Raw genomic sequence first — 4,814 nt, forward strand, 5'->3', positions numbered from 1 at the left:
ATGTATCGGTTGATTGAGGTTGATACTAACACCACAACACTAGACATGACTCATGACTGCCCTTCTTACATTTATGAACTGACATCCATCTACCTTTAACTATTAAGAACCTACCAATAACCAAAGTGGATCACAGCTCCCACCCAGATCCAAAATAGATCTTACCCATACTTTCAATTTTGGATAGCTTATATTGGTATTTTGCGGTCTGAACCAGGATAAATATGTTTAACTGAAAGATTGAAAATTATTTACTCAATTTTTAAAGTCCTTAACTCAGGTTAGCTTGGTGAAGGTAAAAGTAGGTCTTTATTTGACTAATATCACAAAAACCAAAGGCTGTATCATGAATTTCAGAAAAGTAGTACCTGACATAGGATTACAGATAAAAGTTGGGTCTGTAACAAGAAATTACTTTTTTTTTTCACCTTTTTGTATGAGCGACTTCTGTACGTTTGAGAACAATATTAATTGGCTTTTAAAATGAGACTTCCATTGGCATTGATTTTGCCTGATTTCAGTTTGGCATTGTTCACAAAATCCATTATCAAGTGGTCCCTTTTCTCGAAAAATTATAAAAAAGGTTATACTTTTTAACCATGAGAAATGGGTTAAAGGGGAGAATAACTCGAGCTTAGGTCAGCTCGGCTAAAATAAAAAATTTGTTGTTCAAGCTTGACTCTTGAACAGCTTTTGTCCAAACTTGGCTGGAGTCTAACTCTAGCTTAACCTGGCTCGGCTTGGCTAAAATAAAAAAATTGTTGCTCAAGCTCGACTCTTGAACAGCTTTTGTCCAAACTTGGCTGGAGTCTAACTCGAGCTTAGGTCAGCTCGGCTTCAGCCAAGCAATTTTCATTTAAAAAGAATTAAACTACACGGAAAACAGTGAGTTTCGCTTCACCTTTTGGATCATCGGCTCCACATCCCAGCTTGCACCACCACCATCGCCACCACAGTCGTGTTGTAACTGACCATATCCACCTCCTGAGCCTGCACCACCACTATCACCACCTCCCAAGCCGAAGCCACCACCTAGACTTGCACCACCACCATTTTCACCTCCCAAGCATAGCTGACACCTAGACCTCCACCACCACCATATCCCCCTCCCAAGCCATCTCCGTCATAGCTTCCACCTAACCCAGCACCAATACTGCCTTCCGAGATGTGAAGGCCCTTGATTAGTTGTGGTTACACATCGTGGGGGCCCTTGCATGCAGCTTGTAGTGACCTTCCAGTCAATTCTTCGACTTGAGATGACAAGTCCTTATTTTAAGATCTAAAATCTCTCGTTTCATTTTTTAAAGTGGTCACCGTGATCATGACCTCCTTGTTGCTCGGCCATGGCGAACACAACTTAGGATTTCGTTAAGGTAGATGACACATAACCTAGCCTCTAGACAACGTGAAAATGTAAATCATGTCGAATTAAGAAATCTGAGAGCCCTTGCTCTAATACTAATAATGGTACAGACCGGCAACGAGTAGGTTAGCGACCAAGACATCAAAACGAAATTCTATTGTGGAATCAGTCAAAGTAAAATTTTAAGCATATGATAGTGACTGATGCTACTAAAATTTGGAGGCAGATCAGGTCATGCTGAACATGAGCATTTTTGCTCATGTTGACATCACGGTCATCCGATTTGCATTTTAAAAAGCTCAAAAGTCAACAAAACCGCATGGCATTCAACCAAAATGCAAACAGACGGCCACGATGTCAACATGAGCAAAATCGCTCATGTTCAGCATGACCTGATCTGCTTCCCTAAAATTTGCCTCAGTAGATCATTGAATTTGAAAAAATGATCTACAAAGGAAACGCAAACAACAGAAATATATTTCAAACGAATCAAAAATCATATTTTTTTGATATCGAGGTGTCAAGATATGATACGAATAACAGGTCTCACTGACACACCAGAAATACAATCACCTGAATTATTGTACTCTATTCAAGTTTATTTTCAGTCGCTGTAAAGACAGAATCTATCAGCGGACCCATCATGAAAAATATAGCAGGGTTCATTAGATTTCCAACAAATCTAATATGCATAAAACAGATTACCTGGACTGGGTCAAACGGACCAGAATGCAAAAATTCACAGCAAACACAAACACAAGATTATATTTTTTATTTTAATTTTTGGGTGACTAAAGTTTGACCTCACAGAAAATACACTTCTAATGATGATTTCTCTAATATTCAATAGCCTTTTCTCTGAAACCCAACTTCGGTTAGATAATGCTTAACTCAAACACGAAAGATAATCAACTACACAAGCTTTCAAGAAAATAACTTAACAAATCTGAATTCTTTCAAAAGGCATACAGATTTCAAATATCATGCAAACATAAACCAAACTCTAACAATAAAATGACAGATCCAAGAGGCAATCACAACACCCACAATACAAATTTAATAAAGCAATCGGGTTTTAGCAAAACCGATAGAGACGAAAATTGTTTGATTCAAGCAACAAGCATGTTCCTTCAACTTTAATGATCACAATATAAGAAGTGCAGTCTAAAACTATCGCCAAGGAACATGCGTAGCATTATGGGTCATGAACAAAAGCAACAAGGCACTTCAAACAGCCCTTTATATCCAGCACAATGCTATGAGGATGGAGGGCATCCTACTCCGCTTCTTCAAGCCTGAACACTTCAAGTTCAGCTCAAAACACTATAATGGACCATTCTTCCTCCAAGCTTATTCTCAAAACATTTTCATAATTTTTTCAAAGATGCAAAAAGACCCTTCTGCAATTGTTTAGATATCTTTTAAAGAGGAAAGAAAGTGGTTGTGGCTCCCATTAGTCCCTTGGGAGGCAACCTCCCAAGAGACCAATAAAGTGCAATCTTTTGAAAGTTTTATTTTAGTCTCCTCTTGGCTGGCCAATGGAGAGCTACCAAAATTGAGAAAATAATGCCCCTTGGGCGACATCTTTAAAGGTCCAACGAGAATGGGCGGTGAAGTAGCTGAATTTGATTGGACCCTAAAGTGGTCATCTAACACTTTGGTTAATGGTACTCTAAAAGAATTGGCCAATAGGTGGGCTTCAACCTAGATAGATTGGACCTCAAATATTTAAGATAAAATTGGATCCAATATTCTGGTCCATGATTGAAATAAAATATAAAACTACATTTTTACCCTTTACACCCTCTAGTGCTATAAATAGATTACGACGAGCACTAAAACTATCCGAATCTATAGAATCTAACACCTATAAAAAAATACAAATATTTTTTAGTGATAAGCTATTTAATGGAAGTCATGCTCAGGATCTTGGAGACTTCTCCATTCTTCTTCATGAGATGAATCGTGACTTCATGCGCAAAATTCAAAAGAAAGAAGTTGCAGAGGCTTTGAAGGAAATAAAATCAAGAAGGGTAGTTGGCCCAGATGGTATACCTATCGAGGCTTGAAAATGCTTGGGTGAGAAAGGTTTAGAATGGTTGACAAATCTTTTTAACAAGATTTGGCAGACAAATAAGATGCCTAATGAGTGGAGGAAGAGTACTTTGATGCCTCTATATAAGAATAAGGGTGATATACAAGATTGCACAAACTATCGTGGTATAAAACTCATGAGTCATACTATGAAACTTTGGGAGAGGGTGATTGAGTATAGGTTGAGGAAGGTTGTCATGATATCGGAGAATCAATTTGGTTTTATGCCTGGAAGATCAACTATGGAAGGTATGCATCTTCTTAGACAACTTATTGAGAGATATAGAGAGAGGAACAAAGATTTGCATATGGTTTTTATTGATTTGGAGAAGGCATACGATAGAGTATCTAGGGATGTTCTCTAGTGAATAATGATGAAGAAAGGTGTTTCTCTCAAATACATTAGTATAATTAAAGATATGTACAAAGGAGTATTAACCAATGTTCGCACTTGTTGAGAGGTGACAACAAATTTTCCTATAACGGTTGGGTTACATCAAGGATCTGCATTAAGCCCCTTCCTATTTGCTATAGTGATGGATGAGCTTACGAGATCAATTCAAAAAAATATGTCGTGGTGTATGTTGTTTGTTGATGATATTGTTTTGTTTGATGAGTCTAGAGTTGGGGTTAATGCTAAGTTAGAATTATGGAGACAGACATTGGAAGCAAGAGGTTTTAAGTTGAGTAAGAGTAAGACAGAATACATGGAATGTCGGTTTAGTAAGCAACGAAGTAGTGATGGGAGTGTAGTGAAGCTTGGTGAGCAAGAAATATCGGTGGATGACTGTTTCAAATATATGGGATTTATCATTCAAAAGTATGGAGAAATTGATGAAAATGTAAATCATAAGATAAAGGTTGGGTGGATGAAATGAAAAAGTGCAACTGGAGTATTGTGCGATCGTGGAATGCCATTGCGGTTGAAGGAAAAGTTTTATAGGACGACAATTAGGCCCGCTTTACTATATGATACGAAATGTTGAGCTGCCAAGAGACATCATATCCAAAAAATGAGTGTAGCTGAGATGCGTATGCTTAGATGGATGTGTGAAAATACAATAAAAGATAAGATTCGAAACAAGAAGATACGTAAGAAGGTAGGCGTTGCATCCATTGAAAATAAGATGAGAGAGAATCATTTACGGTGGTTTGGACATATTCGGCGAAGGCCTAATGATGTTCCAGTTAGAAGGATGAAGAAATGGAAAAATATATTAGTTAAAAGAGGTCAGGGTAGGCCTAAAAAGACTTGGATGGAGATGATAGGAAAGGATATGAATGCTTTGAACCTCACCAAGGACATGGCGTTGGATAGAAATGATTGGAGGAGAAGGATTCATGTGGAAGACCCAGA

Source organism: Nuphar pumila, unplaced genomic scaffold (genome assembly GCF_984573655.1).
Source record: "Nuphar pumila unplaced genomic scaffold, dmNupPumi1.hap1.1 HAP1_SCAFFOLD_371, whole genome shotgun sequence".
In the NCBI taxonomy this organism is placed as follows: Eukaryota; Viridiplantae; Streptophyta; class Magnoliopsida; order Nymphaeales; family Nymphaeaceae; genus Nuphar; species Nuphar pumila.